Genomic DNA, 19,517 nt, shown 5'->3' with positions numbered 1-19,517 from the left:
GATTATTCATTCACTTCTAAGGAATCCAAAGGATGGAATGCCTGTTGAAGTTATTGAGGTGCTTCAGTATTTTCATTGCTTCATGATATTTTTTGTAGACAACTGTGGTGTTTTGTTGATAATGATATTTTTACCTCTCTGTTACACTGTATAAACTATCTCAATATTCATTCTATCGCTTAGCTCATATTTGGTTTCAATTATTATAATAATGAACGTATTGGATCCTATCAAAAACGACTGAAGTTACTAATTTGTAAGCAGCTGAAGGGTTCTGTTGTTAGGTTTATTCACTGGCAAGAATATCGATATTGTTTATAAAGAAACCGCGACAAACTCGCTCGTTTTTACGAGATTTATGTCTGTAACCTGTCATCCATTATAAGGAAAAATAATGAAATCGTGCGAAAATAATGTATTTTATAGAACATTGTTTCATTCTTTCAATTTCCAAAAAGAAATGTAGAATTTTGTAAAATTTAGTAGCAGTTCTCACATTCGGTGTCGTTCGGTTTGTTTGCAACGCGACATATTCTTCTGTAATAACGTAATGACCTTTTTCATCGATTTATTGGCCATTGATTATCTTCCGTTTGGCTGATTCGGCTGGCCAACCTTTTATTTGCGTTTTCCGGTGAACAGTCAACGAACGAAAAATCGTCGAACGATTTTTGCCGGACGGGATGGAAATATTGTTTTATCAATTCACGACAGCTTTGGTACGCTATCTTGCGACACGTTGCGTTTGAAAACGGAAGCTCGCTGTGTTAACGACACTGCTTCCTGTAGAACATTAATATTCATCGAATGCAATTTATCGCAAGATTAATTACCGCGGCATTGCTGGTAGTCATTATTCATGTCTGCTCGTTACCGCGTCTTAAGAACATAATTCGCGCGTAATCTCTCAGCAATCCGAGGCTTATAAAACGAACTCGTGGCTGTTTCACGAATGGCCAGAAACGTTTCTGCAGCGCCGGCAATGGAGATTATTTTCCCTGTGAATATCTTAATTTCGAACGTACGAGCCTCGTGTGCATTGAGAGCGTCCAAATCCACTTGTAAATCAAGCAATTATTTGTATACCTGCTACGAAAAGCGCAATCCGACGTACAACACGGCAAACTCGGAGATAATTTCACGAAGCGATACTCGTATCCCGTGTTCAGAATTCCTGAACTACCTACTTTGAGAAAATGTTTCGAACTTTTCGAGACTCCTTCATCTTGCGTTCGCAAACAGAGAATTCATTTCCGTGCCGCGTGTTCATACGGAACAATTTTCTTTAAGCAATTAACCCCTTGTACGACGCTTTATTAAAACGAAGCATCAGATCTTTCAACGTGAAATTTATCAATTCCTTGTCACACGCTCTTTATATTTTCCACAAGTGAAATTATTCCAGGAAAAGTGATTAAAGGTTTCAGGAATTTAGTTCAGCTAATAATTTGTTACATGCAAAACAATCAGGAACTATTTATACTTTATTTACGAAGTTAAATAATAGCATTTTATTTTTAATAGTCAAATTTACCTACTTAGTACTTAGTTCAAATCGTTTAGTTTAACAAGTGTGAATTATTCATTTATAATACAAAAGCAATCAGAAACTTCTGAAAATAGTTAAGGGTTACCTTAAATATTGTAGCAAATCTACTTTTCCAAAGTCCCAGCTTTGACCCAGATAACAAACTCCGTGGAAACTCTGAAAACTTTCGAAATTCGCGTTCACCACGCACGCTCAAACTCGCCGATCCGACAACCGAATCGCGATCACTCGCGCGGTGTACTTGCAGGCAATGTTTCGAAAATTCATTTACACCCACTGTTTAATAATGTACATACACGGATATGACATAACGTTGCACGATTTACGTCTGGTGGCGAGCAGCACGCTTTGTACTTCCGGTCCAAGCGTGAGTTTCGCTGTCGTGCCTAACCGAGATAATTAATAGCCGCAATATCGTTAACTTTATCATCGTGGCCATCGTTCGTCGAGGATATACCCGCGTCTTCGAGCTATTTCTTTGTCTATGAGGGTTTCGCAAAATTCCCCTCACTCATAATGCAACCATGAACAGTGAAACGGTGCAGCGCTCTTGAAGGACGGTTGAATAGCATGTTCTGCCGCGGGCGATTATCTACAGATTGTACAGAGAACATAAATCACGGGAGGCAAGGAGCCAGGCGAAAACGCGACAGAGCCGGTAGAATGTCATTTGCATAATTTGCACGGTTGCATCAAAATTTTCGCGACGAACCGGAGATGAACTAACACGGACGGTATGCTGCCATTTCATTCGACTCGATCAACTAATTATTCGGCCAATTGCCTGACATGAATCATCCAACAACTGCGTCATGCTTCTAAATCAAGCAATGTTTATTTGTTAGACGAGTTTCCTCTGCTTTATAATTAGAAATGTTTAGACGATTTGAATTTAATTTTCCACTCTTCCTGTAAATATTATTGCCTAATGTGCATGAAATCCTCTCGTTATACCTTTAGTCGAAATGCTATTATTTCGCGGTCCGACTTAATTATGCACCTGTTTTTCATCGAATTACGCAATAAACCCGCAACGAGAAACGGAGAATATATCTGATTTCTTATGAAACGTATTTCTCGCAACGTTTGCTCTTCTTTTATAACGATCGCGAAGAAACCATTGTGTTGCACGCGATGCAACATTGAAGCAACGCTTAAAGGGAAACGCGTCGAACGATCGGTTGGCGTAATTGCGCGCAACAAAGGAGACACGTGGGAAACGCAATCGCGACCGGGTTTTCCGTCGTTTCCCGTGGCTCGAAATGTTCCATCGGTTTCCGGCTTTCAAATAAAATCAGCGGGGCGTGCTTTGCCGGGATCGATTGCACGGACGATGAGCGTACGGGCCGTGACTGACGGTGCCGAGCGACGATTCAGAAAACAATTTGGCTCTGTTTGAGTCTCGGACCGAAAGGTGAAACGAATACGCGCCTAAGAAAAGGGAACTGGGTTATAGAGAGCTCTCGTTTGCTGAAAGCTGGGTCACGTCCAAAGTCATCGAGATAATGCGACCCGGAGTGCACTCCAGGCGAGCGATAATCGTTGTCGATGGTTCGAGACAAACGACCAACCCCTCGTTGAATCTCTTTGGATGCATACATCTGTTCTATGTCCCGTGTCTTCGTACAGAAATGGTGTTAATGGCACTTGTTCCCACATTAGGTCGAAAACGTAGATCTAAGTCACTTTTAACTGATTGCACTAACGGAAGGGGTGAAAATTTTAAGGACAGAAATTTGCCAAGCTATGTAATAAAAAGCTATTCATTTCACTAAAAAAAACTTACTTCCTCGACGAATACATTTGAAAAACTACTTACTATTAAAGGGGTTAAGGAAGAAGTAAGAAAGACAAAGAAGGGGTTGCGTTTAAAAATGAACTGGCGTAGTAGTCGCGGTAGCACTGAATAATTTCAAAATAGAGGTGAAAGAGCTGGTAGGTAATTGCCGGCGAGGCACCGTTGATTTTCTCACTGAATGTTCACCGGCAACATTTGCTCGTTCTCGCTACTGGTGTTGCCTGCTGCATTTAAGCAGCAGAGTCTGCTCTCGGCCGCAGTTTCCGTGCACCTTCTGCTTCCCTCTTTCGTTCGGCGAATATGTTCTTTGTTTCTGAACGGCTCTCCGTTCGCCTATTCAGATGCATCCGCCGCTCCTTTTCGGCACGAGGAAACTAAAGCCGTGGCAAGAATCGTCGGAAGGGAACAGTGGCGAGAGAGGATGGTCGTTAAAGAGCCGTCGAATCTCGCAATAATGACAGCGCGAGGAATTTTTCGCGCTTTTCAGCCTCGTTCCGTCGAAGGGAACTGTGACGGAAATCGTGGCGACTTATCGATGCGGCGAAAATAGCGCCGCCAGACAAAAGACCAAGCGAAAGAACCGCTCGTTTACTTTCATTTCGTTCGCTGAACGTTCAAGTATTTAATACAAAACCTATTTCCGCGATGAAATATTGTTTGGAATAATGGATGCCGCGAGCGTAGTCCAGACTTTGTCTACTTTCAGTCTCGAGAAGAATGATACTTTGAATAGACTGAAGAGATCGTGGATATAAAGTTTCAATTTTCAGACATCAACTTCACATTCCGGAAACTTGAGTAAATTAAAATAAGAGAAAAATGGAAATGTTAATAATGAAGCGTTTAGTAGAATAGTTTAGGCAGTCGGTTTCAGTAACTAATCGTAAGTAGTATTGTCGCGCTATGGTCAGACACTCGGTGCACGGTAGCTCGAGGATGAACCACCTGGTTCAACCAACCATTTCTCGATACAAACTCCATGGTTCACACCTTTCTACGTCTCTCCAGTACCGACACAGACCGTAATTCGCTACATTCGCATTTTTTTTCTCTCGGAGAATTCGTGGAAACTTACCCACGACGGGTTTCTTGCACGGTTACCAAGCAAGAACATGAACAACCGCTTTCCTTGCATTACTAGGCCACGTAACCGGCTCGGTTCGCGTTTTTTCTTTAACCCACTGTTTCTTTGGGCTAAGAAAAGGACGATGGAGCAGCTCGAAGACAAATAGCACGGAGAAAAAGGGTCGCTCGTGAAAGGTGGTAGGAACGAAAAGGGGAGAAAAAAGAAACTTCAACCTAACACACGGCGTCTCGTCGAAACCCGCATTGTACAACCGAGACTGTCGGATATTACGAGCACGAGATGTTTCGTGGCTTGCTTTCTTTTCCCTTTCTTCTCGATCTCTGCTTTCTTTACCCTTTCCCGCAGTGCCTGTATACCCGAAGACGGATACTAATGGCCCAGAAGAGGTAGGAATGCGAGACTCCCGAAGGATGCCGCGAAAGGATTGCTCGCTCTTTTCGACGATGCAATCTTTGAACGAAATGGGCGAGGTGGGTGGACGGGTAAAATGGTCAGATTGAACGGGACTCGCGTCGCTCACTGCACCAGATCTTCTTCTGACAAATTTCTCTTGCGATTAGATAGGGAAATAAATGAACACTCTTGACGTCGGCTCGATAATGAGAAAGGATGAGAAATGTTTGCCCGGGAACAGAGGACGGAAATCTTATCGAGTTCAATTATATCGCGACGTTGTGTAACGAGGGTGTATCTACGCTGCGACACGTACAGACGAAACGGAAACGACTGTACATCAGGGTGGATGGATGTGTTTGGGGCGCTCGTAAAAAGTAAGACGTCAAGACGTCGTCTTGTCACGAGAAACACAGTTTTTGCGTTTCGTTATTTTTATGATCGATTCGTCGTAAAAGCTTGCCGAGCGTTGTCGGTATAGGACTGCTCGTATGCCAGTGTATTTCCATTTGTAAAATACACGGTGTTTTAGGAAACAAAATAAATATTTTAGTTAATGATAGCGTTAAACATCGTAAAAGAAACGTACATGTAAACTGTTTTTTCTTTTCGTATACGGTTTCGCTCGGGATGTATTTCCGTAAAATTTTCAACGTTAATTACACGCGTGTTCATTATCGCGAGGTGATGCGGACGTCTCGGTCTCGATGGGAAAAACGTAAATAACGCGTGACGCGTAAAAAACGTTTTCACGAATGAAAACGTAAGGGCGAATAAGTTCCGGCCGTTTTTTCAGGCGGGATTTCTGAAAAGATGCAAAAAGACAACCGACGGACGTTCTCTTTCGTTCTCTTAAATTCTGCTACAAAGAGAGCCCCGGCCCTTTTCACTGAGCGCTGCCTTTTCATCCATTCAAACCAATCGCAGCTTGAAAACTTTTGACACTATTTAAATACCCGGCGCTAAGAAGCTTACGTCTTGTAATTTTCGAAAAGCATTTCGTAGCTGCCGACGCTTCGCCTTTTGCCTCGTCGTGTCCGCCAACTCGAACAAACTGGGTCGCATTTTTAATCGATCGTTAAATTGTTTTCGCTTCGGGAAATAAGGAAATTTTGCGAGTTGAATCGCCGGACGAGATGTATACTTTCGATAAACGGAAGTTAACTGAAGGAGAAACGAGCGAAATAAGGTTGGAAAAATCTCCAACGGGAGAAACGGTCGGACAATTTCTTTGATTTACGGCCACCTGCTGGATGGAATGAAAATCTGTCGAAACGACAGACGACCGGGTCCATTCGGACGCGTTGCCTCACCTACCAGCCAGGGGAAAGATATTGGATTGCTTCGGTGTTTTCTTTAAGAGAGCCACGAAACTCAAGATAAATCAATCGGTTGCGGATATTGCGGCGTCTCGATTTTTCATTCTGACGGCTACGTTCGATCTCGCTCGTCCACGGCTTCACGGATCAAATGTTACAAGATAAACTTCGCTCACGGCCCGCGGCTTCGTGTCACGATTTATGGTAATACCGCGACCGTTTGCTAACGGTTCGACGCGAAAGAGGAGATTTCAAAAAGGAAAGGGCCGCGAATGAACGGGAAGAAAACTGTAAAGTCGGAATCGTTCACTTGTCGTCTGGAAATGAAACGGAGAAAAAGAGAAAGGAAAACGGAGCGAGGACGGGACTTCTCATTTTCTTAAGTACTCGACGCACCGCTTTCGAAAGTATAACATCTCGGAAACGGAACGTCTTACCGCCAAAGTACAGGATCCGTGTCGTCGCTCGGCAGCCTCCTTCCTCGACAATTTACTTAAAATCCGACTGTAATGAAGTCCCGCCCCGAAAATTTCGATTTTAACGGGAATATTTTCTGTCGCCGGTACGCGACCATCTACGAGGGGATGTATTTCATCGGTCTTGATCTCTTCTGAGCCCTTGCCTCAGTCACCCTAACGTCGAATCCCATAGGAGGGAAAAAAATAGAGAGACTTCCTTGAAAGGAGTTCCCGAATCTCGTAGCTTGCGGATTCCCTTTCTCTTTCAAGGAACCATCTGGCCAATCTTCCTGAAACGATTTTCCTTTGAATCATCGGAAATGGGGGAACGGAATGGATCATCGTTCAAAGTCGATTTTACGAAGTTCAGCCCACCGTTGGTGTCCCCTCTTTGGCGAGCTAATTCGAGCCACGATTCAAATTCACGACCCTCGAGGAGACAGGAAAACTGACGCACGATCGTGAACACCGATTCAAAATCTATAGCGAACACGTAGCGTTGTTCGTCGTTCTTACAAATTCCATCGATGCCACGCCGAGAGACGATAGGCACGAAACTGTCCCGGTACACTGTTCGGAATTTATAAAATGATATGCAAATCCGGGCAATATCCTCCCATTCCTGGCCTCCCTTCAATTCAACCTGTCCTCCCCTTTCCTTTTCTTCTATCCCCTTTGCTCGTCTTTCTGGCCGCTCTATAGGACCCCTTACTTCCCTCCTCGTCCCGCAACGCCGCCGCTTGTTCCCTGCATAATGCATGCACCTCTCTTTTCGATGCTTTCGCTCGGAGCTGCTTCGAGGGCGTCGAGCCGTACTGCTTCGAAAGCTGCACTCTCCGCGGCGACGGACGAGCGTTTAGGCAGGCTGCCTGCTCGTACGAATCGAACCTTTCCCGCGAATGACTAGGCATCAATGTTTCAACGGAAATCACGAAGACTGACGTATCCATTTCGTGCTTTCAATTATTTATCCGACACGCCTTCACTGGATACCTTGAATTCCTTTCCGTCTGTATCGCGAACGACGTGGGCGTCGCGACGGAAGAAAGAAATAGAAATAACTCGGGTAAAGCGGATGGAAAAGGGTAGCAGGGAGTTTCTGTACGGTCGGTCGAACGAATGGTCGATAATAACGATAACTCGAGATCGCGACGATTATTTCGCCGGACAAATCGAGGGAAAATCCTGATGCTGATCCGGCAGTTTCACCTCGATATCGCAGTTCCACTCGTTCGTTATCATCTTCGCGGAATAACGGTTCCCAGATCGGCAGCGAAACGTTCCGGTCGATAGCGTTTCAGCGAACGCTGCTCGTCGTAAAATTTGCACATCCAGCGAGCTTTCCGCCGTCGCTGCTGGTGCCGAAAGACGCGCATAATTGCGAACAACGGGACGACCTAACGTCCACCGGCTAAATCCTTTAATGCGGCCGTAACACGGAGCTAATTTAACGACATCGTTTACGTTTTGTTCGCCGACGCGACGCGTGTTCCGCCTCGTGCGTCCCGGAAACGTGAGTCGCATCACGATCTTGGTTTTGTACCGAGAAAAGAGAAAAAGATCTCTGGTCTTCTGTAGACGCATCTATTTTATACTGTTTTCTCTTGGTACAATATTGAATCATTGTTTTTTATCAACAGAAGTTTCAATAATGTAGGGTGATTTTCAGTTTAACTTGAACAATGAAGCTACAATTACAGTGATCATTACAATTATATATTATTATGACTGTTTTTCCTGTAGCACTCAGCGTGTTAATGTGCCTAACACAAATTATTGAATATCAATTACATCAAACAGTGTATTATACATTTGCCAATTTTAATCAAAATGAGTTACTAATAATCTAATACAATATTTAGAAATTTAAAATTGATAAATGCAAATATATTAATGAAAATATAATTTTTTTACAATTCGAAGTTATAGAAATTATTTTGTCTCTTTATTGACATTTTTTAGAGTAAACAAGCTATTTCGTTTGCATATTCTAGTAAATTTTGAAAATGTTAGCTTTTGTGTAATCAAAGTGTAATCAAAGGGTAACTTTGTGTTACAGTTGATTCGAGTTGCAGTCAGTTTGTCAAAGAACTCCTGAAGCAGAATTATACTCGGCAGTGAAGAAATGGTAAGTCAATAAAATTCTTCTTGAAGACTACGTCGAATTCGCAATTTATTCCGTGCAACGAGTGAGTCAGAATATTGTTACGTTATTATTTGAAGCTTCGACGTCGTTTGGTTGATCGAACGACCGTAACCAGGCGATGTCTTTTTACGCTGTCGCTGTCTTTCGAAAAACGTGTCCAGAAATGCAGCAGCCGTGGCGGCAAGAGTCACGCGCGCGGGTTACGCTCGAAACGGGATGCACATCCTGCCGGAGATGGTGCACCGCGTGTCTGGATGGCCCTTGAAATATTACAGAGGCTTTTTCTTCCGGAACACGTGTTACACGGTTACGTTTTAGCGACAGAGAAAAAGCAAAAGGCGTTCGGGCCAGATGTTGTAAATACTTTGACGGGTCTGAAAGAAATTTAATGCTGCGAGAAAATTATTGATGAAAATCAGGATAGTGCTTTTTATCGCGTTATAAAGTTGACTCGATGTAGAAACTGTTTTCTTTGGCTTACAAAATAGTCTTTGGAGATCTTTAAAAGATTCAACATAGTTCTGTATGCAGGGACTTATGTACGAGTAACGTGGAATTTAACTTTATAAATTATTCCATTCAAAAGTACTATATTTGAGGTACTACTGTAAAAATAACAATGCTTCAATGATAAATCAAGTCATTAGTCAAATAATTTTAGATGGTGTATTCCTTTCAAAAATCAGATTTTGATGACACTTTCCTCGCGTAATTTTCCAAACTTCCAAAACAAGATGTTCACGGCTGATTTCGCAAGCAACATGATTCATGGCGTAATTAATCAATGTCATAGCGGGTGCTAATAGCGGTTTGGATGTTATTATCTAAGAAAGTCTGACAGACATCAGGTACTTTCCAACGTGACCGAAATTTTCGTGTACAGGTAAACGGTCTTGTTCATTAATTATACGTTTGATTACACTTGTATCAATATCATCTTTGCTCGGTGCTACACGAGGGAGCAAGTTTTCGACTCCTCAACTGTGCGCCGGTGTTTTCACGTGCTCGATGTAATGAAGTGTAAACGAGCGATGTGTACCCGCCCAGAAAGCTGCTTCCTGTTCCTCCTTCAGCAATGTAAGCTAGTATAATTGCTAAACGCTTACTTAGCGTATGCCTCCGGTGTAAGATACTTAGAGCGGTGTTTGCAAGTCGTCGGGTGTTCATTTGTTTGGAAAATATATAGGTCATTTTGGTAGTTTAGACCCGACGTTGAAGACGAGCCAATTTAGAGGGGTCTCTAATGATCCAAGTAATTGAACATACTCCAAAATGGAAAATCCTAACTAATTCGCGTTGTCTCGGTATTACTAGCATAATTTTTCGAGTTAAGTGCCAACTAATATTGATCCGTGATTAATTTCCGATTAATTTCTAATCTCCTTATCGATGTTACTTAAAATTTTCACCGCTCGTGGCATTCAACGTATTAATAATTAGAATTTCAGTACGTGCGATTACACCTGTCTATTTTCACCGCGGCAATTAACTCAAGAGAAATCTTTCACCAGTGATTTATGACTTTTCCTTCATTTATATAACCTTGTCTAATCCAGACCTAAAATATGAAGTGCTTTACCTTCTCGATAGATCATCAATCTAACGAGCAATATTGCCTTAACAAGTATCTCATTTTTTTCATCGACGAAATAGAAAGACAAATTGATTACCGGTGATCTCTGATTTTCCCAATCAACGTCGGCAATTTTTCACGTATCATTGTGTTGTTTCTCTGACGGCGTGAAATCGAGCTGACGTCGGGCGAGTTTTGAAGCTGCACGAACCAATAATCGTGGCGGGCGCAGAATTCTAATTGCGATTGGCACATTCGTCGAGGGTAGGACACGCGGGCAGGGTAACATCGTTGCGATCATCCGTGAACAACTCTGCTCAGCCGTAGTTTATTTATATGCGGCACGTTGTGCGACAGCTCGTAAATTTCGTGATGTTGGACAAACGGTTGTCGACCAATCAGGATGTAGATGCCGTACACAGATCGCTCCCAGTCGCAGGAAGAAAATTTCGAAATTTCGATCGGCTCCCGCCTGGCCTCGTGATGGGCCAGACCGATACGCCGTTCCGAATCTACGCCGCGCATGTTTATTGTCGCATAATGCATAGCATTATGTAAATCAGCGTTTCGCCGCTTACACTTGTACACGACGGAAATAAACCGTGTCGGTGCATTCGCATGACAACGGGATCGGGGCATGGCCACGGGAACTGGCCTGTTTGCTGAAAAAAACCTGGAAAACCAGAGGACTGTTTACAGTTTGTCCACGGCTCGTAGCAGACTGAATGCTGTAACCGATGTAGTAAGTAAAATTCGAACACCGTGTTCGATGGGTCGACTGGTGGCACGATTTTGTTGAATTTGAGAGTTTCTGGGTTTGAAATTCGAGAATTTCAGCATTTAAGATAACACGTCGGTCATGTTACATGGATCAAACTAGAAAGGCATGTTTTTTTCAATATCAAAAGATCCACGTCAGGATATCATCTTGATTTGAAAATAATTTGTCGTAACATCATTCAAACGATTAGTATTTTAAAGTTATTCAAAATTTTAAGAGTAGGTACTATAATCATAGAATTTGGAATTTTTCCAGTAGATCATGGGTAAAACTTTAAAACAGATAATAGAACATTATCAAGATAGAAAATATGTTTATAGAGAATAGCATAGTGCGTTGTTGGAAATTAGCGATGTCGGAGCAGTATGGCTTGTCTAAATCTGGATTACGATTAATTATGATCGCTTACACGAAGGGAAGGGAATTCGTTTGTAGCAGGGAACTGAACGTCCGCAATTAATATCATGGTGCATTCTCAAAATACGAGAATCGAGTGTACGATGCAGGTGAAAATAGTTAAACATGATAACCGAGCTTTCGTTGCTCTGCTAGCAAAACGAAATAGAAATTAGAATACACAAGTTTATGGCATTTTAATGAATGAGCACTGTTTGAAACAGAGCTGGTAGATAATAATAGGTTCACCTTGCACCACCTGTTACCGCTAAGGATTCAATTAAAAGTCTGCTTGAATAAAGGACGGTTGAGCGCAGTCTGTTAATTTATAAAAATTTAATTATACGTCTTTAAAGCTTGACCGCGCTGCTAATTAATTCGTTATTGTCTTATGTTAAGTCTGTCGTGAAGCTGCGTCATTGCTTTCCATGGAAACTTTTCATCCATTATTACTGATAATCAACGTTAAATCATTAAATCATAGTTTAATAATAGTTACAGTAAACAATGCCAATTTTAATAATCATCCTTATTAAAAATTCCTAGAAAGGATAATGAACAGAGTTTAAATTTCAAAATCAATACGGTTTTCCAAATATTTTCGTGATCATTGATCTTTCTAATTGTTTCCATAATGATAACGATCGTCTCACAAGCATTATCATACAATTGCTCGAATCGTTATAATCAGAATAATAATCTGATGAACCATCTGTATAATTAATTTGATTCAGAGTATGCGTCTATTCCCAGTTGGCAAGAGGGTTGAAAATTCGCAAATACGTCCGATGAAATTCTCTAATGAAAGAGATTTATCAAAAACAGAGGTGAACTGTTGCCGATGGTTTAACTGTTTCAGTAATTTCGATAAAGCGCGAAAAGACCTGAAACAGAAAGATACATTCGTTTGAAATTATCGACAATCATAGGTTTATTTACAGTTCGCTAATTGAATATGTTCGACTATTACGCAAAACCCGTTAAACGGCGACGCGTCGAAACGTTCGCTTAATTAATTTCGTCCGTGTTCAGAAATGTTGAATTGGAAGCGGAGATGGAGAAGGGAGGCAAAGGGTACCGATTAAAATTTCAAAATTCATTCGACGTTGGGCGCGTTCGCGATTGCATCGGAAGAGCGTTAATGGAAGAAGCGGCGGGCTGTCAATTAACGTCGATAATACGGCAGTGAACGTCGCGAAAACGATTCTCGAGGAACTACGTCCGATCATCGAAATTATTTTCCCTCACGAATCCGTAGCTCAACGTCGCGTTGTTGGAAAGCCCGGTTCCTTCGTAAAGTCACGTTCGCATCGACCGTATTACGAGCAGTTGCTCTCGTCTTGCGTTCATGCACGATGGAACGTCCAGTGGAAGTATGACGGGAACGTGGACCTGTGAAAATTGACGATCTCGCGGCTACAGAAAGGTTGGATACATCAGCGTATCTAGGTCGTAAATTTTTCTTTACGGTACGTATTATCCTTATGTGACACTATGGATGGTTACGACTTCGTTCCGCTGCCTTCTTGGTAACACGTTCGAGATCAATGGAGAACGGAATACCTTCTTCGTGATCTATTTCGTACACAGTCTGCGTCTGATAAAGAAATGGGAATTTTTACACGCTGTAGATTTAAGGGTACATAGCTTTTCTTGTATTGTAATCATAAAAAGCGTGATATAATGAAAGAAATCCTGCTTCTCTTTATAAGGTAATCCTACTTTTGTAAAATTAAAATTTGCTAATGTTTGCATGAGTATTCTATAACGATGATTAAAATTATTCCCGGTGTACGAGGTATGATATCGTGGATGATGCTTGGCGAAGAATCGTTATTCATGTTATTTCACAGTATCGTTTCACGAGGGTTGCTGTTCGCACCGACAGGATTACGAGAAAAGCTGATTTGAAACGAGGAGATTTGTACTCGCAACCTCATTTTCATCCCCTAAACGAGTTATTTTTCCTCCAAATGCAGGGTGTTTAATTTGTAGTACTAATTTGCCTCTAAAGTGGTGTAAAAATAAGGGAACGAAAACTCGCAGAAAACAAACAGTAAATAAATGTTCACCCTGTCGTGTCGAATGCTACTGGAACAACTATTCAATTTATTCCCTACATTTTTCGTATTACATCACTCTGAAATATGAGTCGTTGAAATTTTGGTAAATAAATGGTATCTGTTCTCGATCGTAACAATATTTATATCTCTCAGAACATATTGCGTGTGAAACAAAAGCAGCATATATTTCTGTCGTTCCTTTCATATTAAATTCTTTCTTTCTTTTTACAACGATCAATTTGGACAGATTAAAAACTTTCAATCAGAGCGTTACAACATAAATCACGTATAGTCGCGGTGGCAAAATTTCGTTTCGTAAAACCCAGAGAAAAAAAAAAGGAAGAAGCAATCCATTTAGATAGTAACGGGTGTAAATCTCGCGGTGACGTGTACCGAGGTATTTTCAATAACTCGTGTCGCCCCGTTCGCGGAGAAAAGAGACGGGTAAACGTTTTCGCAATTCGTCGGTGAATTACTTCGTCAGTAGTCATAAAGGTGATCGTAGACGAAGCTGTGTGTCGCCCTTGTTGGATTTCCCGGCGGGAAAAGAAATTCGCGTGGAAAGTTCGCGGAAACGTCGAGGTTGCGATGGTCGTTTTAGCATCCCCCTTTAAATGGCGCTGGTTCTAGAGAAGCGTAGGCGAAATGGGGACGGTTGATTCCCGGTCGTTACATTTCCTCGCGTCTGAACAGACGCAAGCGAGTCGAGTCGTGCGACTGGATAGAATGGTCGAGGGTCGGGTGAAATGACTTTTCATCCCCTGAGGGTATTTCCGCTGCCGGAAATATGGATATAGGCAATTAAAATTACGTGACGGCGACGGCATCGAGAGTAGAAGCCACAGCGGAACGTCGTCGAGTTACTTCAAAGCCACTTTACGTCTTTCTTCCGTCAAGGTCCCGAGAACCTTGACTTCCCCTTCGTAGAGAAAATAAGAGGGTTGCTTTTTGAAGAACTTGTTGTTTAAACGTTAGTGTGAACAAATTCATGAAAGAAGTACAAGAAATAATTATAAAGAAAATAAAATACTTGTAGAAATTATTCCAGGAATAGTCAACTAAATAGAAGATACTGAGATATCCATGAATGGAAGATCTCTTAAAAACGTTTAAACTGTTGAAAGTTCAACTGTGTGTATTTATTTCATGTTCGCTTTTCCCACCGAAATGTTTTCTTTTGGTTACAATAAATGCATCTTTAAACAATGCAGTTGATTGCTTCGTTTTTAAATGATTCGATACTTATTCTTGTACCATGTGACGTCACATTCATTAAACCGCAAGCTTTTTTGCAACGATTAAGAGGACGATTCTACGATGGTTTAATTGGATTCATCGAACTTTCGAACATTCGTTACATTACGAACAGAATAGTGATCGTCGTTTTTAGATGATCCATTCCTCAATTATAATCGCGTTCCATTCTATCGCATGCCGTTTTAGCGCTTAACGTAGATATTGATCCCGGGGATTCTACAGTTTTAATTCATCTGCCGGGTCCACTGATCCGAATCCCAATTTATTTGAAGTTCCGCGTTCGAATTCAGTGAAAATGGTCTGGAGAACATAGAGGCTTGTAAAATCCGACAAATTTTATTGCAGATCTTGTGGGGTAAGATATTGATTGATCGTTCCAGTTGATTTTAGTCATGTGTTAGTCACGTTTACCTGGGAAAATTTCATTTAATATTTTTCAGGTGTACATTAAATTTTATGATATTTAATAATTGAAAATTAATTTTCGAATATTATAGTATATGATGGCGCCTTTTTTCCCCCTTTTGCAATTTTCCTTAAGAAATCCTCACGTACCATATCCTGGAAAAGGATCCAACTCAAGAGAATTGTCTTTATCACTGATTTTATTGTGACCAAATGTATTAGAAGTTCAGTTGTCTCTTCGAAACTTCCACTTTGGAAACTGTCTCTTTAAAAAAAAAAACAAGAAGGACAGTACTCGCAGAAGATTTCTTAGAAAACAAAGTATAAAAGGAAACGGAAGAGGTCGAAACCACCGGATTCGCTTATCGTGGATGAAGCTTTGCCGTTTCGAGTGATACGAGGCTGGCCCGAAGGGAGGAGAATTCGCCAAAAAATACTCGTTGAAGATATCACGGGTTCGTGCGTCGAAGCGACTTCCGTAGATCGAATTCCAAGCTCTCGCAGGGTGCATGGCTTATCTGCGTGAATTTCTGTTGGATGTTCGAGTCGATGTTCCCAGTCAAGAGATTCGAGCGGAATAGTAGCAACTTTAAAGCTCGTGGAAAAGTTTCTTCGGATCGGATAGATATGTCTCGACTTCGACCAACTATAAGTTCGCTCGAAGTCGAGAAATCAAGTCCGAGACGAAACTCGGTTTCATAGGAAAGTCGAGGTAAACGGTTCCGTGTAAGACACGCGTGAAAATCTTCCTCAAGCATGTACGATCTAACGTGATCTCGATATTTCTTCGTTTACCCACCACCTTTCTTTCCTAATTCGAATTTATGGCCTTCTCTTACAGCCACATTAAGGCGACTCCTTAATCTTTTTTTCATGTCCATTTCGTCTATTCAATATTTCACTTCCTTAAGGGAATTATAGTCGCTTGAGGATCGAGTGATGGTAGAAACTGGCGAAAGGAAAATAAGGCATTTAAGTTAATGGTTTGAAGATTAACGCGTTAAGTGTCGTGAATGTCATTGACGATTGGCATCGTAAATTTAATATAATCGAAGAACTGAAAGAAATTAAAAGAAGAAAGAGAATTAACAAAAATTCTAAGTAATATTATATTCAACATCAACAGTATCGAATGAGAAATCAATCACAGTTTCTAAAGTTCTATTCTACACGCATCCTCTACCTTTTCAGAGCTTTTCAGTAGTATGCACAGTTGCAAAATCTGTCCGTATAGATTATATTTGTTTATTCACAGACAAGATAACAACGAGTCTCATTCAGAGAACATTGATCTGTGACACTGTAAAAGCCGTATGCGAAAACGTTACGAGACAAATCTCGTAATCGGGTAGCGGGACAATTTTTGAAATGTCTGCGAGTTTTGCTTGATTTTTTAATGGCACAAAAGAGAGGATATAGGAAGAAATTGGTTTGATAGCCGCTGGCAGTAGATTAGCACGGTACCGGTCTGCTCTGACTGTGTTCAAAGTTTACGCGAACTTCCCAGCGTTTCCAACGCGCCATCGGTGGCCTTTGCGTTTTTACTTTCTTTTGCGAACGTGTCCACCGACGTTAATGTAATTTTAGACCGCGACTGTAAAAATAATAGCAGCTCCATGCGAAATAACGTCACGAACCAACGGCAGATTTCGGTGCTTTTGTCCGCTTGCTATATCGACGATAATTCTGTCGAACGATTTTTTGCCCGTTCGTTACGCGATAATATATTTCAACGTTTCCTCCTTTGTTTTTTTATTAAAAACAGTATCGGTTCCTGAATAAATGACAGAATCATTGGATTCCATTTTTCGCTATCGTTTAATAAAATTTCTGATTTTGATAAGGGTTCAGTGAATTGTTTGTCGTGTATTTATTTATTAAATAAAATTATACAAGTTGAATTGGTAAATAAAATTTACAAGATTTTGAAAGCATTCAAACGAAAGCTAATGTATATACTTAATAGATAAAGCAGTCTTTTCATTGCCTTCGAGCTGTGCTCAGTATTTTAATCAAAGGCGCCGATGGAGGCCCGTAGGTCAAAGGGCGCGACTTACCTAGGCTCACTGTGCAAAGGCACAAGAAAATGGGATAATAAATTTTGCTTCGGTATCGCGATGACTCGCAGCGGTTTCGTCATTGTTCTATACGCTCTACTTTCGCGAAACTCTCGCCCCATGAATCTTGCACCAGCTTCTAAATGTTCCTATTATACCGAACAACCGAAATTTCGGGGCTTTATTGCCTGCAGGATGGATCGAGGTCCCTTAGCGGACCACCGTGATCGTCAGAATCGAACGATGGTATTTTTAACGCAGTACAGACGCGTTTGCGAGCAGCTTGCCATTTTTACGACGAGAAACGACATCCTGTCTCTCGTGAAAGCGTTGTAGCGTGACGAAAAACCGAAAACGAGCAAGAAAATCGACGGAAGGTATAAAGTTAAGGCAGGAAATCGAACGTTTTGCGTTTCGTGACGGAAACTGTTTCCAATTAACTTTATTGCGCAACAAAAGCAGCTTCATTAAGAGAGAACAATGCAATTAAGGGGCTCCCGAGGGGGATAAATGCGAATCAAGGGTTGGAAAGGGAGTGACGTCGAGGTGGCGGCAACCTTGTCTGAGAAGCATCCGTCGTTTCTCCGCTATCGATCAGAAGCAAGGAAGGGTGAACACCCCTTTGAGAGTCCTTGCACTCCCTAGTCGATGAATATTCCGCATAAACAATCTGATTTGATAGAATTCAGGAATGGCATCGGCTCGTTTCCGATGCTCCCGAAAACTCCGCTTCTTACGGTTCACTTTGGTTCATTCTTTTCATTCTTCTGTTCTTCCTCGGGTTAGGGATGGTTTCTTCTTACCGAAGTAATATGAATTACTTTTCATTAAGATCGGTTTCTTCTTCGATCGCTGATTGGCGTAACAAATTAGATATATCAGAAGGTCTGGTTCAACGAATAGCACAATAAAACCTTTTAATCTTACAATTAGTCGACTTGTAACTAATTGTCTCTATAACGTTTCCTCGAGCGACTAACAGAAAAAGAAGCTAGCCAAGCGTTTCGATACTGATCAAAACGTAACGAAACAGGAGCTCGTATAAATAGCAGGAAAAACGGAGGCCAGACTAAGAAAGCCAATCAAAGAACATCCGGAGCAGTGATTCGTAACTAGTGATGCGGCGCAGGGCTTTTTCTGGCTTCTCGTCGGGCAAAGGGGCCGATAATAGCGAAAACTTCAGCTAGGTTCACGCGAACGACGCGTGGACACAAGGGGATGATCGTCGAACAGCGTGGAAAATAGCCGAGCGAAGAGAAGGATGGGCAATGCTAGCGAAACTGCTGCAATTCTTCGAAACTGTAGCTGCAATCGTTTTTAGCCATCTTTCTCGATCGACAAAGTATGTCCACTTTTATCGTCCGCTAACAGCGAAATAAAATTCCAAAGGCTGATACTTCGGAGCGTCCGAGGGGGTAGGTCCAGCAACCCTGGCCTCGAAACGTGGCTGTTTGGGCTACTTGGACGTTGAAAAAAATTGAGACATCGTATTATATCATCCCGCGGATGTCGGGGTTCGGGGATCGCCGATTGGTTCTTCGGTGCTGCATCGAGGATTCGCCAGAATTCATTCGTCCTACCATTTTCTGCCAACGGAAACGTTAGCTTTTGTTTTACAACGATTTGCCGAAGTACAGTTGGGAGGAGGAGTTGTCGATTTTCGAGAACGTTGATCGAGTTCTCGTATTTCAATGCTCGGGAAAACGAGAAGTAAAGAATCGATTTTATTCGCTGGCGAATATTACTTTCATTTTTATGAAAGAATCCTCGGAGAATCTGTTTTTCCAGGGACGCTACCTCTGGAGAATAGATATCGGCATCGATCGAACGAATTCCACGCGTTGGTTTGGAATCGTTTCGAAAAAGCTCAGCTTTCTTCGTCGAGGAGGAGCGTATTTTCGGAAACATTCTGCTGGCTCGAGTTTCGAAGCTGTCGCTGCTCGCTCCTCGTCGTCGATTCATTTTTACGCAGAGCGAATCGAAATGTCGGCTGCCTGAAGGGAAGTGCACTTCAGCCTTGTGCGGCGCAACGTTTACATTCCACGTTCGCAGCCTACGCTTCTGACATTTTACGCCTCCTGTCGCTTTAGACCCCTCTGTCTTCGGGAAAACGTTTGAAAAGCAGCGACTCCTCTGCGACGAATTTCCTTGTTTCGCGTGCCATGTCTGAGTGCATGCTGTCGTGAAAACGTTTGTCTACGCCGAAGGGCGTATTTCGTCTGTTTGAATTTAATT

General features: G+C 41.9%; 1 protein-coding gene across 4 annotated transcripts in view; it reads left to right on the top strand.

Moving 5' to 3' along the window:
- The window catches only part of LOC117612027 (uncharacterized), a 263,880-nt gene that overhangs the window by 52,784 nt on the left and 191,579 nt on the right, over window positions 1-19,517 (top strand). For all 4 annotated transcript variants that reach the window (XM_034340658.2, XM_034340653.2, XM_034340651.2 and 1 more), the window contains exon 3: window positions 8,664-8,732. The gene's annotated coding sequence lies outside the window, so the exon portion shown is untranslated. The remainder of the gene's footprint in view (window positions 1-8,663; window positions 8,733-19,517) is intronic.

The sequence above is a fragment of the Osmia lignaria genome, chromosome 15, assembly GCF_051020975.1.
Source record: "Osmia lignaria lignaria isolate PbOS001 chromosome 15, iyOsmLign1, whole genome shotgun sequence".
Taxonomy (NCBI): domain Eukaryota; kingdom Metazoa; phylum Arthropoda; class Insecta; order Hymenoptera; family Megachilidae; genus Osmia; species Osmia lignaria.
This window is presented reverse-complemented; position numbering and strand designations above follow the sequence as displayed.